This window comes from Equus asinus, chromosome X (genome assembly GCF_041296235.1).
Source record: "Equus asinus isolate D_3611 breed Donkey chromosome X, EquAss-T2T_v2, whole genome shotgun sequence".
Classification (NCBI taxonomy): domain Eukaryota; kingdom Metazoa; phylum Chordata; class Mammalia; order Perissodactyla; family Equidae; genus Equus; species Equus asinus.
Genome location: NC_091820.1, coordinates 75,489,214 through 75,511,073, shown reverse-complemented (window position 1 = coordinate 75,511,073; position 21,860 = coordinate 75,489,214). Strand labels below are relative to the sequence as shown.

Genomic DNA, 21,860 nt, shown 5'->3' with positions numbered 1-21,860 from the left:
CTTTCACAAATACCCTTGCAAAATGAAATGTGATTTCGTATATCTTAGGTAATAACCTTAGCAGCAGCATGATTATATACTCCTCAATTGACCATTTTCTGTACTGGAATTTAGCAACTACATTTTTGCCAGTGAAAAATGAAGAAGGAAAGTATAAGAAACTCTCACGGGCTTATAACTTTTCATTTAGTTGAAATTAAAATAAGAAATTATTGAAGAAGATCCATTTGAGTGACACAGTCCATTGGGGAAAAACATGCCTCCCATGATAGAAATAAATTAGGCATAGAGATTTATTCCAGATCAACAATTATGTACATATTATTACCTAATGCACATTAAAAAATTCAAATACAGGAAGACAAAGATTAGAATTTAATAGAAGGTGAGAAGGAGATACATTATGAAGATAGGATGTCTTCAATATATAGGGTTGGGCAGGGCAGGAAAGGTTCTAAGGAGAGAAAGAGGCCAAAGGGTAAGGGGAAGGACCCTTGACCCCTAGAAGCTATAGCTCAAGACTGCTATGTATGATTGTGTAATTGTTCACAGCAAAAGGGATTTACAAGTGGGACAAGTGTGGGCTTAAATCCAAGCTGTGCATCCTGAAAGTTTTTTCTCTTAGAGGAAGGGGTACTGTGGCTGGCAGAACTTTAAAGATCCCTCCACCTCCTGAACCCTGCTCAAGATTTCCATGTCCTTGTTATTCAATCAAACACTTATCTAGATACTATCATGAAGGCATTTTGCAGATGTAATTAATGGCCCAAGTCAGTTGGCCCTAAAATACAAATATTATCTAGGTGGACCTGACCTAATCATGTACCCCCTTTAAAAGCAGAGTTTTCTTATGCTGATCACAAAAGAGAGAATGAGAGATCTGAAGAACGTGGGGCATTCAACATGCCTTTGCTGACCTTGAATGTGGAGGGGAATCTTGTGGGAAGGAATGCGCATAGCCATTAGGAGCTGAGAGCAGGGGGCCTGCCCAGTGGTGCAGCAGTTAAGTTCACACGTTCCGCTTCTCGTTGGCCCGGGGTTCGTTGGTTCAGATCCCGGGTGCCGACATGGCACTGCTTGGCATGCCATGCTGTGGTAGGCGTCCCACGTATAAAGTAGAGGAAGATGGGCACAGATGTTAGCTCAGGGCCAGGCTTCCTCAGCAAAAAAGGGGAGGACTGGCAGCAGTTAGCTCAGGGTTAATCTTCCTCACAAAAAAAAAAAAAAAAAAAGAAAGAAAAAAAAGGAGCAGAGAGCAGCTCCCAGCCAACAGCCAGCGAGGGAGCAAGAATTTCAGTTCTACAATCATAAGGAACTGGATTCTGCTAACAACCTGAATGAGCTTGGAAGCAGATTCTTGCCCAAAAGCTACACTAAAGGAATACAGATCTGCTGACACTTTGATTTCACCCTTGTGACACCCTGAGCAGAGAACCCAGTCAAGTCCACCTGGACTTCTGACTTATAGAAGTATGGGATAAAATGGATGTTGTTTTAAGCCTCTATTTGTGGCAATTTGTTATGATAACAATAGAAAACCAATACAGGTGCTTTTTTTTTTTTTTTTAAAGATTTTATTTTTTCCTTTTTCTCCCCAAAGCCCCCCCGGTACATAGTTGTGCATTCTTCGTTGTGGGTTCTTCTAGTTGTGGCATGTGGGACGCTGCCTCAGCGTGGTCTGATGAGCAGTGCCATGTCCACGCCCAGGATTTGAACCAACGAAACACTGGGCCGCCTGCAGCGGAGCGCCCGAACTTAACCACTCGGCCACGGGGCCAGCCCCCAATACAGGTGCTTTTTAAAAAATCATATGAAGATGCTCTATGAGCAAGTGGTAGCTCCCTCTATGGCTTTATGCTCAAGTTCTTCAGAAAAGCAAAGGAAAGTCTTAGGGGTAACCAATCATATGTTTTCCTTTTTTGATTCTCCTTCTAAGTGCTATTGCTTTCGAGGCAATTGTAACTATTTTTAGTGCAACTACTAACCAGAAAAACTCAATCAAAGGTAGAGGGTTGTTTGTTCTCATGCTTGTTTCCCCTTTCAATTTCCCTTCCCTTTTCACCTTTAATCTCTTTCTCAGAGCATCATTAAGAGTGACTTTGTGGCAAACCCGTTAATGAGGATAATTCTTCCATAAACAGATTTTTAGGTAAGACTTTTAATTGTGACTGTCATTAATTGCTTCTTGGAACTAGCATCCTGTTTATTGGAAAGAGGTGATAACTCGTTAGGGCTTTGATTGGGCAGTGCAGTGTGCTTAGAGTGACCAGAGGTACTAAGATTTGATACCTAACGTTGGAAACTAAAAATCCAAGCCTTCTAACTAAATAACCCCTCTGAAATAAGGGAGAGCAGAACTCTTGTGACATATCACACAGATGCTTCCAAAAAAGGAAAGAAACGTAGCTGAGAGGACACTACTGAAATACTTTCAATTATAATAAAAGCGCAACTTTGTCACCCTAGTATGGGCTTAAAAACTACAAAATAACTTATGCTTTATTTTTTTCCTCTTTTTGTGCACTCATAGGCTGGGCTTTCCAATTTTCCCAATTGAAGTGACACAGTAGTTCAACATGTAAGAAGAAAATTGGAGAAGAGTTCCAGTTAACTCTATTAATTGGAAAGTTAACTAAAAGTTCTAGTTAGCTCTAGTTAGTTCTAGTTAGTTCTATTTTGCTCTTAGCATCATTTTGGATGCAAAAACAAAAATCAAACCAAACCAAATAAAAAAGCAGTCGTGTTACATAAAATCTTATAAGTGTAATTAGTTTGCTTTTTTAGTGTACCTTATTGTATTTATATTTTGTCAGATTTAGAGATTTCAAATTTCCTCAGAAAATGCCACTATGATATGAACTCCTGTAATGTGAACTCCTGTGACTAGAAACGTTTAACTTATGAACAGCTTATTTATTTATTGTTTTAGAGTAAAATAGAGCACAGGTCTAGCAGTAGCCTGCTGACTTTTATAACTGCACTCAAGAAAAAAATAATAATTTTGTCACCTAAGGCTATAATCTCTAATGAAATGGATGAAAATAAAAGCCTCATATGTACTATAACTAGATGAAAATAAATTTTGTTATAAGCAAAGTGTTATGTCACAGGCAATAGTAACCCTGTTATGGTAGTGATCATTAGTCACTATATCTAAATTATAATACATTCTAAAATAGGGGTGATGGTACATAAAATATTGTGCTCAAGATGGATGTACTCAGGCAGGGTTTAAAATAACACAATCATATACTCAGGCATATAAAGTGCTTGCCCTGAAACTTTTGCCATTTATGAATTCCTCTTTAAAGATCATTCCTTATTCCTGAGATTCAATGACTGGTTTATTCTCTGAATCAGTCTCATTTATCTACTTCATGTGTTTCCATTTCATTTCATCTAAACTACTGCTTAGAAATGGAATGTAACAACATTTAAGAGAAGATGCTTTATCTCTTTAATAAGAGCTCTCTAAAGAAATGTGAGTTTAGATTATGTTCGGTTTGGCCTATAAATATTGATTATTAATATGGCATGGTGAAGAAAATGATAATAATTCCTCTTTGTCTCCATGAACAGAAAATGAAAAATTCTTAAGTCTTATTCTTTTACGTTTAGATATACTACTGTGGGGCAGTCACAACAGCTAAAATAGTAAACTGCTTTAAACAAGTTATTTGTGACTCTCAAACAAAATTGTACATGCTTGAATTGAAAGTAAATCTATATATAATCATTCTTTTCTGAGATCTTGAAAATTCTGAAGCTCTTTTGCTAATGGATATTTGGAGGTTGGTTTGTTACCCTATGGCTTACTTTTGCTTATGCTTACCATTTCTTCTTTCTAAAATTATTCTTCAGTTAGAATTGAATTGAAATACCAAAGTAATTGTCATTATTTTTTAAACCTGAAATGCTGATCCAGAAAATGTCAGATAGTGAATGGAAACCAATCTACATTATCTAAGTGCTGCATTTACTTCCTTCTGCATCATTTAAGAAAGGAGCTGAGATGTTAATACAGACGCTACAATTATTCTCATCAAATTTATCATCAATTTGGGCTAAAGAGCATTTGTAACATTTTTTGTTACCACAGTATTTATATCAGAAAACTATTCCCAAAAGTAGAGCTGACAGAATTTTTATGATGAATGCTTACTTTGAATGGGATTTTCAGTATAATGACGATGTCAACCCCAGAGATGAGCAGGTAACCTTACACACAGGTAAAGAACAAAATGGGAAAATCCAAAAGCAGTCAATAATAAAGGAAGTCTGACAGCTAATACAGAGATCAGTCACGGGATATTAGGGGCAAGACTGTTTTCTTAGGGAGACAACTAGCAAAATTGACGTAAGCTCTAGCCCTTGAGTTACTGGAATATTGAAGAACACGGGATGAAACATAGATCCATTTATCAAAATTATATTAGAAGAGGCTTGATTTTCAGAATAAAGCAAAAACGCACTTATCAGGCCATCAAGTCAGCACTGGATCTCTCCTAACCAAGATGAGATTGATTTAATAACTAGGGCACAGCTAAGCCAGCAGGTAGAGAGCAAATAGCCGAATCTGAGGAGAAAGAAGGACCTATAAAGGTTTAGGAATAAGGAAAGGATTAACTTTCAGAGTCAGTGGGTCTAGACAAGGGTTTTTCAATCTTGGCACTATTGACATTTTGGACTGGATAATTCTTTGTTGTTGGGTGCTGTCCTGGGCAAAGTAAGATAGTTAGCAGTATTCTTGACCTCTATTCCACTAGATGCCGGTAGCACTGCCCTCTTCCACTCGTTGTGACAACCAAAAATATCTCCAGACGTTGCAAAATGTCCCCTGAAGGGCCAAAATGGCCCCAAGTTGAAAATCACTTGTTTTGAGTATAGGAAGGTTTCAGTCTGCTGCAGAGACAAGCCTGATCATATTGCTGAAGAGTTTGAAGTGGAGAACAAGAGGCAATTTCTGGCCACCAATAAAAGAGAGTCCATTGAAAATGGACTTTCAAATGTCTACTATTTGCGCTTGAATGAATATTAGTACAAATGTTAGTGACCACAATGATTAATTATGTCTTACCAAAATATATTTGTCAGTTATGTAAGATACTATTCTTTAGAAGGTCAAGAGTAGTAGCACAGTTATCAATTCATTTGATTATTTGGGATGATAAATTAACTTCAGTCTAGAAACACACAAGTGATAATGTAAAATAAAGTAGGCTAATGTTTATTGTGCATAACGTAAGACAAGTTACTACAGGAGAAAAAATGTATAATATTTTATAATTGTCCACAAGAAATTTACAATTTTATAGGGACAGTTAAGATGTGATTCTATAAGTTTTAAATACTAATATGAGATTCACTAAGTAAAACAACTGATTAATTACAATATTAATGGCAATACAAGTTATAAATTTAGAGGAGTTAGGATTATAAAAGTAGAGGGAAGATTTTGGAGGGTTTTGGAGCCAGATGGCAGAGATTTATTGAAGAATGTTATATGGAACATTATGAGGATGATTTTATGAAACTAATCTTCAGGAGATTAATTTAATAATGATTAATGTAATGAATTAAGAGTCAGGTGGGAGAGAGTACAGAAAGAAAGCCTTGTTAGAGGGTTATTGTAATAATCTAATAGTAAGAAGAAAAGAATCTGAGATAGTATAGTAACAATGAGCATTAAAAGGAGGTAACTGATGAAAGAAACAAATAGGAAGAATTGACAGGAGTTTGGTCATGGGGGAAAAATATAGAAGTTGACTGGGACTTTTAGTTCAGATATCTAGTTAATGATGATGCCATTAATAGAAATGGAAAACTTGGGGATAGAGAGCTGGATTTTGGGGAAAGGCTGACATCTGTATTCAATTAGTTGAGTCTGAGAGAAAGCAGGACATTTTATGGGATCGTGGCCAGTAAAAAATTGTATGTGTTAGTTTGGAGCTTGGAGAAATCTCCAGAAGAGATGGAGAAGTAAATTTGGAAATCATTCATATGCTTTCTATGTTCCAGGCACTGTTCAAAGTGCTTTATATGTATTAAATAATTAAAACCTTTTAATAACCCTATAGAATAGATAAGTTATTGTCTTTAATTTGAATATGAGGAAACTGAGTCACAGAGGTGCTATGTTGTTTGTCCAAGTTCACATAGCAAGATGAGATCTGTGAGGGGAAACATGAAAAGAAGAAAGAGCAGAGGAACTGGAGAATACCTATTGCTATAGACGGGATGTTTGTGCCCCCACAAATTCATATGTAGAAATCCTATCCTCCAACATGATGGTATTAAGAGGTGGAGCTTCTGAGAGGAGATGAGGTCCTGAGGGCAGAGTCCTCATGAATAGGATTAGTACCCTCTTAAAAGAGACCCCAGAGAGCTCCCTTTCCTCTTCTGCCACATGAGGATGCGTTGTGAAGACATCCATCTATGAACCAGGAAGCATGCACTCACCAGACACTGAATCTTCCAGTGCCTTGATCTTGGACTTTCCAGCATTCAGAACTGTGAGAAATAATTTTATGTTGTTTATAAGTCACTCAGTCTATGGTATTTTTGTTGCAGCATCCCAAATGGACTAAGACATCTGTCTATATAACCCTAAGCATTGAAGGAAGAAGGTGAGTCTGACGAGCAGTCAATGAAGCCTGGTCCAAATGACAGGAGATGAACTAAAATAGTATAGCATCCTGTAAGCTGAGAGGCCATCAAGAAAAAGTTGAAAAGTAATGTGAAATGCCTTAGCAAGGCCAAGAAAAGTAATACAAGGTGTTCAATTTTAAATATTTTCTCGAGTTTGAATTTTTGAATTTTTGCCTCTTTTAGATCGATCAACTATTTAGTTTTAATGAATGAAGTGTTAATAGTAATAATAATGATGAGCTGAGTCATTCTATTATGTATCAGTTTGTTACTAAGCCAGAGAGATGTGCAAAAAGTTAAGCAGATAGATACACATACAAAGTATAGATTTCTTAGTCAACATATTGAAATATTAATGCTATTTTTACTAGCACAAGTCGGTGGAAAAGAAAGACAGAAATGGGATAGTTAAGGTATTTTTAAATGCTTAAGTAGTATAGAATTTTAAGATTCCAAGTTTCATATATTTTCAAAAACATCAATAATGATACTTGAATTTGCTTAGCAATTTTTATCCTTCAGAGTCCTTTCACATCCATTGTCTAAGGAGCCAAATCCTGACCCCAAGATGTTTCTTTTATGGTAAAAAATCTACATTAAAAACTGAAGGCATTGTTTGCATTCAGAAGAACTAGATTCTTTGCTTGCCTTCCAATAATTGATTGAATATATATATCGAATATTGAGTATTGAATATATTGAAATATATATATAATAAATTTATAAATATATATATATATACTGTGCTTATTTATGCCTGGATTTAGAGTGGATGAATAAATAGAAGAAGCTAGGAAGCTAGAAATGGCTTCTCAAGTGCGGATAGAAATAAGGGCTTCTGGAATTTATCATGGAATAAACCAGATTCTTCCAATGCCAAAATTTTTCCCTGGTAATGCCTGCTTGCACTAAAATTGTAATTTGCTAACTTGAATACAAAAGGCCTGAAGGAATGATGCAGAGTTCGAAGATAATTAATTTAGTCTATGGGAATAGTTTATTCACTGTGAAAGAAGGAAGTATGCTTGAATCACTTCCTCCAAAAAGAGAAAGAAAAGGACTTCCTGACAAGTTTGTTTAAGACTAATTCCATCGGGTAATACGGCAAGTGACTAATGATATCTTGGAGAAGTATTTTTAACAAGTGCTTCTCAAACTTCAATGTACATACAAATTATCCAGGGCAGCGATCTTGTTAAAAATGCAGATTGTGATTTTGAGGGGCTGGGATGAAGCCTGAAATTCTGCCTTTGTAAAAATGTTCCATGTGATGCTTATGCTGTTGGTCCATAGACCATACTTGGAATAATAAGGACTTAAGTTCATTGGTCTTCAATTTCTTTATCCACAAAATGAAGAGTATCGGTTATATAAATCTGTGATCTCTTTTAACCATAACTTTTTGTTATTCTGCCTGACCTCTTATGTTATTTTTGTTTGTACTTAGTATAAGGTAAGAAAGAATCCTTTGTAAAATCTAGTGGATTTTTTATTTTGTTCCCTGTTTAATTAAGTACTTAAAGAATTTTTTTCCCTCTCTATCTTGACAGAGAGAAACCTAGAAGAAAGTTCTTTTTGGATAAAGTATTTAGCTCTTTGTTTTAAGAAAGTTGACAAAAAAAGCAAGTTTGGATAGTTGGCTTTCCAAAGCTGTTTGGTATCAACCTGAGTAATAATTTCCCATATTGTTTAGACAGGATGAAAGTAGAATTTGGAAGCTGGTGGCTTTTCAAACTTGACTACCAGAAGAGGTAAGTCAGATTCTTCATAGTAGATTCACAAGTCTTTGTCAGATTATACCCTCCTATTCAAATCTAGCTCCAAACATGTCAAAGCAAATATTGATGTGTTTTTCAGTACCCACCATTGTGAATTTTCTCTGTGATCACCCCCACTCACTGATATGGATAACAGGAAATTGTGCACACTCAATGTGCACTCAGTTTGTTTTGTGCAAAGCCTTTTATCTGTCACTTTTCATTTGCTCTTTTGGAGCATGTTGTCATCCCTCAATTGGAACTGATTTTCAGTTCCTAAAGAAAAGTTTTCATTTTGATTCTGAAGAATGCTGAAAGGTGCAGTTATTGCCTTAACTTGGTTAAGATGCTAGACACACTCAAATTTATTTTGCTACTCATTACAAGTTTTAGTGGGGAAGCAAGTAATCCGTGTACAGGTGTAATCTGTGCAATTTAGTAATCCTAAACAAAAGCTCTTTTCATTCATTGTAGCTTTAGTTAGTCTAAACCAAAAGAATTTTTTTAGATGTGTATTCACAGCTCCTGTCAACATCAGCAGGTGTCATACGTGCATTAAGGGAATTTTCTTATTTGTAAATTTTCTGTATTTTCTTTCTATTCTTCATATCTGAACTCTAGTGAGTGGCTCTGGACTATAAAAGTATACTCTGTATGAGAAATTTCCAGTACATGTTTATAATTCTTACAATCAGTAATCCTTTCTGTTATCTCCCCACAAAGGCTAAATTTCATTTTGTTTTAGAACACTTTTGCTTATTAGTTTATCATTTGATCTTTAAAAATATATAGCAGTTGTAACTCTGTAGTATCACATATAGCTAAAAACACACACACACATAGAGATAGGTTTGTTTTCTAGGACATTCAGTCCTAGAAATAATTCTATGTGTATGTGTGCATGTGTGTGAGGAATGAGGAAGAGGGAAATGCAATCACAAGTATTTGGGTATATTATGATTGTAAATAATTATAGAAATTATATATTTTACATTGTTTTAATTTTCCTGTAATCATTTTTTCCTAACGATTGGGGCAAGAAGAAATGCTAAAAGAAAGAAGATAGCAATAGCATAGGGAAGAGAGCATCACAGAGAAGAGTGAAGGGCAAGGGCAGGAATTAAAGGCCTTTCCCAAAGGGCCAAGAGTACATTGTCAGTCATGCCTAGTTTGTGGGATTTCTTGCTCTGCATTTCTCCCCATGGATATCACGCATTGACAGGAGAGAGATTTCATGAAATAAATCTACTCACTTCTGTTAGCTGGCTTCTCCATTGGAAAACTTGTGCATTGTATTATTATGCAGTAGTTGAGAACTACTGCTACCATGCCCTTCCAAATAATGGCTACAGAAATCTTGGAGTAACAAGCATGGCTTGTCTGCTTATGTAAAAACATCAATGCCATCTTCCTGCTTTGGCCAAATGGCTGCAGGCTATTTCATCAGCAGCTTTATCACATTCACATTTTCGTATTACGAAGGCTGAATTACCTGACAGGAACCCATTTTTTCCAGTGATTTTTTTTGTTATTGTTGCTCTTGTTCATCTATGTTCTCCCTGATTGCACTGGCTTACCTAACTGGACAGCTGGAATATGTTAGAGAGCAGACTGCTCAGAGAAACAAAACAGTTCCTTTTGAAAAATCTCCAGGAGTGACTGAAAGATCTCTAAGTCCCCTTTCAGTTCAAAAAGACTAGGATTCCACATCTGGTATGGTCAGTCTTTTATTTGAATTTATTTATCTTCATCCAGAAGTATGCTTTCTGGAAGTAGCTTAATACATTGATGTTGTTCCTATGAATACTTTTGGTGACTACTGAGACCATGGAAAATAAAAATAATGCAATAAAGAAATTACAGTAATTAAAATATTTTTCAGAATTTCTTTTGGAAGTGCATAGATTTGTTAACTCAGAACTCTTATTTGTGTTTCCCACCCTGACCCATGCTAGAAGATAAATTCCTTAATAGCATTACCAGGAAACTTTTTTATAAGGCCATGGCTTTGCTGGTTAAAAGACCTTTAACTAAGAAGAGAAAGATGTTTTATATTTCAGGGAAATACTATAAGTCAATGTTAATGGAATTTTTTCTTGTTAAAAATAAAGCCTGTAACTGTGATATCTTTTTTAGTTTCATATTTTACCATGGTAATATTTTAGTGCATTTACTTCAGTCTTGCTAGAGCTAAAAATAAATGCTTAGTAAATCTGATGCTTCCTGAGTTTATGGCATGACTGGCTTCTTTGTACTTACAAACATTCATTAAAACCGTATTTCCCTGTAAGAAGCTCAAAAACCAGATTCTTTTGTCCCTTTTCTCTTTTTTTGTATTGTCTCCTTCACTCAGGAAGTAGGTAAGCTCCTCTTTACTTGTTTAGTAATTCTGTTGAAATGTGATATTTACTATTATTTTACACAACGCTCCAAGAAGAAAGAGCAAATCTTATAGGATGACTTCCTGGGAGTTTTATCCTGACTGCATCAGCTCTGCACCCAAGGTCTATGAAAACAGTTTACTACATGTATTGGCTTATAATTGCTTGAATAGGTCTTTCTGCCAGCAGACGCTTTATGAGTCTTAGCTCACACCCTGTAGAGACCACGATTTCTGGGGCCAGATAGCCATTGTGCATCCCTCTCTCTCGTGCCAGCAATTCTTTGTACCTAGGCTCTGTAGTGAAATATCTCATTACTGACTGGCAGTTGAGTCATAGCATACTAGCTTTTGAAAATCTCCTCTTAATAACTGCCATATATTATTCAATTAGCACTGCTTCATAATTAACACTCTGTGAACACTCTATCTACTGGTATCATGATGGTAATTTCCTGTTACACATCACATGATATAGATATTTTCAAAGGAGTTTCTATCCAATGCTATGATTTTTAGAAACAGGTGTCCCCTTGCTACTCAAATCTGTGATAAAGGATAAATAATGCTCGTGTTTTAATCTTATTTGTCTAACCAACAGGGAAAAGAGAGCCACCAGTTATTAATTTTGTCAAGCTGGCTGGAAGAAGTATTATAAAATAATTACACTGCAATTTGTGAGTGGTTAGTGGCTTCACAGAATCACGTGCCCAGAATTATAAAGAGCTCACATATACCCTTGTCCCCCATGCTAATTTCACAGATGCACAAACTGAGGTCCAGGGAAGTTACAGCCTCCCGTTAGTTAGCCAGCACTTTTGACTCTAAATCAAGACTCTTTCAACATGAAGCTGAGTTTTCATCATTACATCTTACAGTGCTATACTGGGTCATCACTCATGGTGCACCTGCAATATAAAAACACACTGAAACACTCATTCTGGTGATTAAAGGGCTGCTTTGAAAGTTGTTACCTTGTATCCCGTGATGGACCTCAATTAGGCACAATTTCATACACCATCAGATTTACAATGTAAAATAAAACTAGTAAGTGATATTGCTAATGTTATTTTAAATTATCAGGCCTTAGAACAAAAAGAGGTCACCTTATGTGTGTGCAAGTACTTTGAATACGATTGCTTTGCAAATGGGAATTGATAGCATCGCCTTTTATTAGTTAAACAATAGATAGTTCCCTGAGGGAAAGAGATCTTCTCCTTTCATGCCCTCTCTTAAAATCTTAGCAATGCTGGGACTACTAGTGCTAGTTATGCCTATATCATTCAGTTGTGTAATGATTGTTTTGAGATTAAATGGATCAGTTTGTGTATATGAGTTCGAACAGTTTTGGTGTAGGATAAATTCTGTGTCAGTGTTAGCTATTAGGCTTTTCAAATAATGGCTGAGAACTTGAACTCTAGAGTGAGATTGCATGGATAAAATTTCTGGCTCCACCATTCACTTCCTGTGTTACTTTGCCCTCAATTTACTCTGTTTGTCTCAGTTTTCTGATCTATAAGATGGGAACATCAATAGGATGTACCATAGGTTATTTGTAATGATAAGAATTATATGTAAAGCACTTAGAACAGTGCCTGGCACATAGAAACCATTTTATAAGTGTTAGAAGTTACTACTATTTTATGCTTAGTATTTTTCAGTGTTATTCATATATTAATGTATTGGTTCATCTTAAAATATCAATTTGCATTCCTACTACGTTCTATGCGTCATGAGGATACAGTCTACTGTGGGAAGTAGGCAAGTAAACAAGCATTATATAGTGTTATCAGAGATGTCATCAATGATGTTATCAATGATGATGGGGGAATGCATTGTGTTCCCATGAAGATTTAAAAGCCACTTACCCTTGTGTGTGTATTTATTTGGGTTGGAGGGGGACTGAAAAGTGGGGTTGGTAATGGTAGTGGATGAGAGATAATAACTCAAAGATGACTTTCTTGATGAAATGTCATTTAGGCTGAAATAAAAATCATGAATAGCAGTTAGGATGGGGTGAGAGGGATGGAAGGAAGAGAGAATTCACACACAAAGAGAGTCTAGAGAAGACAAAGTAAAATACAAAGGAATTTCAGAACGGCTGGGACAAAGGATAAGGTGGAAGTTGAAGATGAATGAGGCTGAAGAGCTACATAGGGATGGGAACAGATGACACCAAGGCCCTGAATGTCATGATAACATGTTGAGGGGAGAGATTGGAGAGTCAGTTAACTGTTTAAGAAGGTGAATGAAATGATAGGATTTGTATTTTGAAAATATCTCTTTGACTGCAACGTGGAAAATAGAATTAACTTGGGTAAGGCTGGAGATGGGGAGAGCACTTAGCATGCAGTAGTGTAGTGAAGGTGAGAGATGATGATAGCATATAAAAGGGAAGAAGAAATAGGATTGGACAGAAGGAGTTTCCAAACATATTTAAGAGATTGAATCAAAGGAACTAGATAATAGATTGGATATAGGGATTGAGAAAAGTTAGAGATGACTTTCAAGTTATTGGCTTGGGCAACTAGACAGGTGGTGGTACCATCCCCTGACATAAGGAAGGCACAAAAAGAAACAAGTTTTAGGGGGAATGAAGGTCATCATTTTAAGTTTAGACATATTTTGAGACATCTAGGTGGAGGTGAAAGATAAGCAGTTGGATATGTGTGTCTGGAGTTTAGAGGAGAGATTAGGGCTGGAGATTTGGGAGTCATCTGTGCAAAGATGGCAAATGAAGCCGTGGGAAAAATGAGATGACCCAAAGAGAATGTGTAAACCTATAAGAGGAAATTTCTTATGATAGAGCAAAAGATTCTTAACCTATTTTGTCCCATTATTCCGTTCAGCAGTCTGGTGAAGCCTAAGGACCCCTCTTCAAAATTATTTTTCCTAATTATATACTTGTAAGTGTATATGATATATATATACATATACATATTATAATAAACAATTATATATATTTGGTATATATAATATAATTTAGTATACAATACTAATATAATTACAGAAAATAATAATATTGAAATAAAGTTATCAAAACATTTAAAGACACATTTGTTATGAACAAATATATGTGCTTTTTTATTAATGCATTAAATAACAAAATCTGGAGGGCCTAATAACTTCCTTAATTTCACAGTAATGAGGACTCATTGACATTTTGAGATATCTTTAACAATTGTAATGTGATATAAAACTATCTGATTTCTGTTGGTGACAACGTTATAGATATTATTCGTACTTTTTTGATTTTTTGAAGATAATACTAACTTTCATTTAAACTCTAAGAGGTTAGTGAAAATAAAGATGTAATTCTCCCCCATCCAAATCACAGCCCCTTACATACTCCCCATGGGTTCTTGGGGGTCTGTGAACTCTAGATTACCAGTGGATTAGAGCCCTGATAAACTGACAGTTACAGGATGTGCAGAGTAAGGAGCTCAAAGAGGAGGCAAACAAGAGGTAAGCGAGAAGTCATAGAAAAACGAGGAGAATGTCATGATGTAATGGAAAGCAGGAAAGAGGCCGTTTCCAGAATAGGTAGTGATTACCAGTGCTGAATGTGACAGAGAAATCAAGTGAGGTGAGGACTGAGAAGTGTTCTTCAGGTTTAGCAGGCAGGAGCTTAGTGTTGGACTTGACAAGAGCAATTCCAGTGATGGTCGTAGGTGTGCTATTGGTGGTAGTGGTGGTAGTGAGCTCAATTTCTGTAGGTGAACGAGTGATTGGTAGGTGATGAAAGGCAGATGGCAAACAAAAATATTTTTCTGGAAAGGTGACCATATAAGGGGCAATACCTAGATAGAATCATGGACTCAAAAGAAAGATTTTTTGCTTTTTTATTTTTAAGATAGGAGACAGTTGATCATACACAAATGCTTATAGGAAAGTGTGTGTAGTGTTAAAAGGAGTATGAGTACATTGAGTGGTGTCCTTGAGAAGGGGCAGAGAAGATGAACTAGGAGAATTAGTGAAAATGCTTTGAACTTTCCAGAAGTAAAATGCTATCCTGAACAAAAATAATAATATCTATTTAAAGATTGAGAAGTCTATAATCGTACAGCCCTTCTTAGGTCAGTGGTATACCCCATCTAGCCTTTCTCCTGTGCTTTTCTCTTCCACCTTCTCCTCTGCCTTATTCCCTCTTACTCAAGAGACGTTCCTGGAGAGTGAACTTAAACTTCCAGGCATATCTTTTCTTGTATATCTTGATTTCATTTCTATACGTTTTAGTCTTTGATTTCACCACCACAGTCTGAAAGTGCAATGACTACTCTGGACTTCACCTTTTTATAACCTCCTAATCTGCAGTTTTCTTTAACTTACAATTTTTTTCTCCATATTTTTAAAGTTTTATCAGTGTTAGGTGAAAGTCCATGTTAAAACAAGCGAGAAGTGTATAGGACTTTGCTTCCTTAATTGTTCTGTAACTGTGACTGTTACTAGGAATATATTGATATTTAGCCTTTTTTTAGACAAATCTTATATTTTTCCATATCTGGTCGAACACACATAATCTATGAAGTACATTTAAAAGTATGTTAAAGACACATCACAATTTTCAGGTACTGTTTACAGATACTGTACCCTTTCTTCTCTTACCTTATAAGTCATCTTCTGTATTTTTGCCCTCGACATACATTTAACAAGACATTTGGGAGCAAATGTAACTCCCATGGATGCAAATCTAAGTTATACGGATGTAAGTCACATTCTCCCTTGTTCAGAGTGTAGGCTCTGGAGCCAGACTGCCTCTCTTTGAATCCTGCCTCCAACACTAACTAGCTGTGTGACCTTGAACAAATTATTTAACCCCTTCGTGACTCAGTTTCCTTATCTGTAAATGGGGATAATAATGGTACCTATTTCATAAAGTTGCTGGGAAGATAAAATGAGTCAGTAGATATAAGTTTAAAATGGTGCCTGGCACGTAGTAAACACTTAATAAATGTTTGCTATTACAATAATCCAAAAAATACTTCATCATTTTATTCAGTATGAGTCTGCTGCATGTAAACCACTGTGCTAACCTGGTAGTGTGGGCTGAATGCTAGCCCCTCAAAAGATAGATCCGCCTCTTGGTCCCTGGAACCTGTCAATATTATCTTATACGGTAAGAGTGAATATTTCCTTATATGGCAAACGATGTGACTAAATTAAGGGTTTTCAGAGGAGGAGATTATCCTGGATTGTTCCAGTGGGCCCTAAATCCAATGACAAGTGTCCGTATTAGAGTGAGGCAAAGGGACATTAAACAGACAGAAGAGGAAAAGGCAGTGTGACAATGGAGGCGCAGATAGCAGTAATGTGGCCACAAGTAAAGAAAAGCCTGGAGCTCCTGGAGCTAAAAATGGCAAGGAATGGATGCTCCCTTAGAGGCTCTGAGGAGGCACAGCCCTGCTGACACCTTGATTTCAGACTTCTGGCCTCCAAAACTGAGAAAAAAGAAATATCTGTTGTTTTAAGCTACCAAATTTGTGATAATTTGGTATGGCAGTCCTAGGAAACTAACATGCTGGAACATGTTGTTTAGTTTACTTGTGCTTGTTTGGCTAGGTTTTTTTCTTTTAACCTGCTACTAAGCATTCTGTTTGATTTTTTTTCATTCCCTCAACTGACTGTCTACAGTGTTTTTGGTTTGGGTAAAGGGAACCAGCTTTAGTGTTAATTTATCAACACACAAAGAAAAAAATTTATATCTCGCTCATTATTATTGTTATGATTATCATTATCATCACCATTATTATTTTTAGTGCACAAAGAGCTACCATTTGTTTGGAAAGTGCGCATCATGCTAGTTCACACTTTACTGTTTGACATAGTTGCTTTTCTTTTTTTCCTCCCTCTCTTAGCTTTTTATATATGTTGATTTAATTACTCACCATCCCATCTTTTTTCTTTCTGCTTTACTGCTCCACCCTTGACTCCTTCCCTAAGGAGATCAGCCACCATATTGTTTGAATCTATTTTAATGTCTCACATTTCATAATATTTTCACACAGATACTAATTTGATCCATATATTAACTCTGAGCTAGTCGTGTCAGAATTATCATCACCATTTATAGATGAGGAAACTGAGGCTTAGCAAAGCAAAAGAACCTGAGCCAGGCTTTGAACCAAGCTCATTGTTCTTACTATTACACCAAAGGTACTCCTCTAGCCCTGTGCTCTTCCAACTTTTGTGGGCACGTAAATCACCAGGGGACCTTGTTAAAATGCAGAATATGATTCTGTACGTCTGGGATGGGACCCGAGACTCTGCATTTCTATTCACTTCCCAGGTGTTGCCGATGTTACTGGTCTGTGGAGCTCACTTTGAGTAGCAAGCATGCTTTAGATGATGGATTTATAACAGAAACTAGAAGCCAAAACCGAAAAATTATAAATAACAATAGCTTTAAACTTTATATGTCTAGTTCATGGTCACAAGTTTGCAAAACAAAAGAAAATTACAGATATTTGGGTGTCAAATATTTAAGTATAAAGGTTTTTATAAGTGCTCCAAACTTTCCCTTTGTAATTTTTTTCAGCTGATCATGAAAGATGCTCCATAAAAATGAGACATTTATCATGTGGTTGTTTATACAGAGGATATTATTTATGTATAAAACTCTGATTATATGTACTGTGAATAAAAACAGATATGGCATTTAAACTCTCACGGAACAAAGCAATGATACTATATTTTTTAACTTGGAAGGTTACCTGTTCATTGAGCCCATTTGCCGTTTATGAAGCATTGTGTTAGTACTGCATTAGTTTACATATTGTTTTAATATGACTTGGAGCAGTAGAGTGTGTAATTGTTGGAATGTTGCTTTCCACTGACTGCACAGCATTGCTTCTTCCTGCACCTGAGAAAGTGTTTCCTTCTACCTGACACTTAAAGAGCAAATTTTCCAGTCATTTGGCAACAAATGCATACAATTTCGAACACATCTCCTTCATATAATTAGGATTTCAAATGAAACATTACCAATTAGTATTAAGACAGCAGACACACAGGGACAATTGTCTTCTTTTTATTGTGTATTCTATTATGCATTCATTTTGTCTTTATCTTGTCTCTCTCTCTCTGTCTCTCTCTGTCTCTCTATCTCTGCTTCTCTCTCTGTCTCACTAAGATCATAGAAGTAAAGTTAAACCAAGGAATCAGTTTTTCCTGTCACTGAGACCGTAATGCCGGCAGAAGCAAGAAAAAGACTAAAGATAAATGACCATTTCTTTGTTTTCCCTTGTAATTTCAATTATTAATATGTAATGGAAAAGGATCTTGGAAGTTAAACTTAAGCAGGGACTTACAGTACCCTGCAGAAAGAAGTCAAGTATTTCTGAGCAACAATAATACATCCACTTGAGAAATGGTGGACGTTATTTTTTACATTTAGAAAAAGATGTTCCTTCAAAACCTAGATGACTAGGCTATCGCTCAGCCATGATGAAGGGTTATGTCCTTGAGTCTTTGTACAAGGGTATTTTCTTCTTCAACTCACTGTCACTGGGGAAACAGCAGTTCTAAAACTCTAGTAAGCTTAAAAGTTACTTTGGTGTCAATGAATAGATCATATATTTAACCTGATATTTTCATTCCCTCCTTCAGTTTAAAAATAGACTCTATTTTCCCCATTAATATCTAGCTTTGCTATTTTCATCATCAGGAGGGCAAAGACTTATATGGTGAAATGCTTTATTTGTAAATATTTACCAGTAGTGTAGTGGCATACACAAGGCATATGAAAAAAATATGGGAAAAAGACTTCAACATATTCCATATATTATAAAGAGAAGAGTGAACTCTCCTTTTTGTACTTAAGAATTCATAATAAAAATATTCAGTCTCCTGAACTAATTTGTTTCTACCTAACTGCTGCTTTGTTCACCTACCCCAGAGTGTTTTGAAAGACGAAAAGTAAGATTCCTTACCGTTCTTGATATAGATTTGTCTTCCCTCCTGGAAAGATCTCAGTCAGATGGAAAGAGGAGATAGGCTTTTAAAATGTCCCAGATTCAAACATGAACAGTAGGATCCATCTGGTAGCAGGAAAAAAGAGAGTGATTCTGAAATAGACGTTGCTGCATAAACTCTGACATGCAAATACTTATTTCTTTCTAAATATACATGATTGAGTAAAGTCTTAACAATTCCTCATGCTATTTACTTATGCTAAAATGCATATATTTGTAAATTATTAATTTGCCCATATTCTTAGACACTAATTCATCATATTTACCTCACTGATAAACTTTGTATAAGATTTTAATAGATAACCATTTGTCAGGCTAAACTTATTATAGGACTGGAAGATTTTAAAAAGGGCAAATTTTCTGTTGGCATTAAGCAAAAATCAATATTTCTTGCTGTTATGAATTCCAAATAATACTCAAAATTGTGCATGCACATGACAGAATAATAAGATCATTTTGATCTTAGTTAATTAGGGAGCAGGGATGACGGAGATTAATCTTGATCTCTGCCACTGGCTTCCTTTGTGACCATGGCCACATATTTCCTGTCTTTTTCTTTTTTTATAGTTGGGATAATAATAAGTCTAATCTTTCTCAGAAAGATTTGATATAAAAGCTCAGAATGCTTCCTCCTTTTAACACTCACCGAATCTTCCCAGAAGGAATAAAGGGCTCCAAGCCATCAAATCTGCAGTGAACAAAATGGAAGTGCCTTCCAATCTTGGGTACATCAGTTCAAGGCTCCTGTTGACCATGAAAGATTTGTCTTCAAAATAAAAACACACACTGATGGAAGAGGAGGAGAGCAACTCAGGTAAGACAGAAACTAAAGGGATTATTTTGAAGGAAAATGGTTCTAAGGGACTCAGAAAAGACAATTAGACCAGTACTTCTTGAGAGCCAGGAAGAATGTCTTATTTAACTTCGTATTCACAAGGTCTAGCACCGTGCCTGGCACAAAGTAATCTTTTAATAAATTTTTGTGACGTTGAATTAAGAGCAAAAATTAAACTTTTGAATTGGTTGGAGAGGTCTTTTGCTTTGAGGAAAAAGGTTCAGGAGACCATTTTCATATTGAATTAGTTGGCGGTTGGCATAGCAGATGTTAGCCATTGCACTGGGAAATTAGGTCTTTTTGTAAAGTGAAGCAATATGTTTCTAAATTTATCTAATCCAATTTCCTTCCTTTATTGTATACATGGCATTGATTGCTGTCAGCTCATTCATCCATTGAGTAATATTAAAAAACTGCACTAGTCTATCAACTCTGAATATATAGAAAAGGAAAAACTGAGGCATTTACTGGAAGATTCAAAATAGATATCTTTGAAATTGCCAATAGTTTGAAACCTCTATCAGTTAACGGGTCTGACAGCACTCCACAAATTACAGGCAGGTCCTCAGATAGGGCAGTTTAAAAAGCTGTTGACATGAGAGCTTTACCTGGATTAGAGGAGAGCAATGAAAGGACTAAGAGCTAGTTGAGATGTCTTTCCAGTCCCTGAGAGCAAGTAAAAAGCAGTCACTTGTGAAAGACACAACCACCCCTGTGGAAGGGGAAACGATGGAAGACGTAAGTTTGTGTCATTCCAGTCAGTATATTTGTGTATGTGACATTTCCTTGAAGTCCTAGCAGAGGTGATATTCCAGAGGAGAAGAAATTGTCTCTTTTTGTGTGATGTCACAAAGTGTACATCATTGTGAACTCTGAGTTCTGTGGTTGGCCGACATATCTAGATGCAGTAAAGTTGCAAATAGGTGGAAAATAATCTAAGGTATGGAACTCTCATTGTGAGGAAAAAGGTTTTTCTTAAAAATGTTAATCACTGCATCTTTTAGGATACATTGTCAAGCTTTTCTGCAAGTTCCTTGCATTAATTAGGAAATGCTGGGTTATGCTACGGTAAAAAACAAACCTCTATCTCAGTAGCTTAAGGTAAACAGAATTTATTTTTGGTTCAGACCTGTTCTTCTGGGGGTTCAGGCAACTCCACGAAGCAGTTGTCCTTCCTGTGTTGGCTTGGCATTCCAGACTGCTTATGACAACTCGATCTCAAGACATGTTTCTACCATTATTGTAACAGGGAAAGAGCAGAGTAGGAAGTAAAGTACCAGCACATTTCATTTGCCAAAGCATGTCATATAGCCAAATTTGTGTTGGTTCATGCACAATTTTCCCTTGATCGTTAACCTTCTGTGCCACCACATAACAACAGCTTAACTAAAGTACACTGACACAGCCTAACGTGGCGAATCACAGAAAAATACTGTACTTCACACAAGGTCCATTCTTGATACTGTCTCCCTCTAGGCTCAATATGGCCATATGCTCTGTCTTGGAATTGCTTATTGTATGTATTTTCCACATTTTTGTACGTCTTAGTCTTGTTTCAAGAATTCAAAATACCAACCTTTCTTTGCAGTTCTTCCACCAAGCTATCATTACATTTTTCTTCTAAGATAAAATCTAATATTTGCTATTGTAGTTCATTTATGAGGAGTTTAACATATCTTTTTGTAGTCAGTGCTATTATTTTATTAAGATTTAAGAAAACAATTTCGTTTGCTAGCCACAGTTTGCATATGGTTTGAGTGGTCTGCGTGAGCTTATTTTCCCCCACAGCACCTTTTCTTTTCAGTGAGTGATTTTGCAGATTCTGAAGTTCACTTAGCAATGCACACATTGTTGATGACAGAAATGCTTGTTTTGCAGTGTTGTGCTGGTACGAAGGCAGTAGATCTAGCCAGCATGAGGATGCAGAAGGGGCTTTGCTCCAGCAACCATCCCATCTCAGGTTCGAGGAGAGCATACTAGGTCAGTATATAAACCAGAGTCCCCAGGGACTTTGAGTAACACTAGAGTAGTCCAGACTTTGTTTAATAATCAATCATTTCAAAATCTTTTTGACACCCATTCCATTGTTTTGCTGTGTTACTCAACGTGGCAACGATCTGTCCATTGCAAAATACCAGGTAAGAATTGCTTTCATTTTACTAAAGTATCTTTTTGTCACATTAAGGCCAGAGTGCTTATAAATTGATAATTTTGCACCTTTTATTAGGCTGTTCAGTAGAGAGATCCCCCTCCCCACTGTTGCGTGGAGG

General features: G+C 36.2%; 1 long non-coding RNA gene across 1 annotated transcript in view; it reads left to right on the top strand.

Moving 5' to 3' along the window:
• LOC139042766 (uncharacterized) overlaps window positions 1-21,572 on the top strand; it is a 32,164-nt gene extending 10,592 nt beyond the window's left edge. The window contains exons 2-6 of the long non-coding RNA XR_011499877.1: window positions 2,081-2,149; window positions 6,571-6,626; window positions 8,342-8,399; window positions 19,415-19,569; window positions 21,469-21,572. This is a non-coding gene — a long non-coding RNA (uncharacterized lncRNA). The remainder of the gene's footprint in view (window positions 1-2,080; window positions 2,150-6,570; window positions 6,627-8,341; window positions 8,400-19,414; window positions 19,570-21,468) is intronic.
• The last annotated feature ends 288 nt before the right edge of the window (window positions 21,573-21,860 follow it).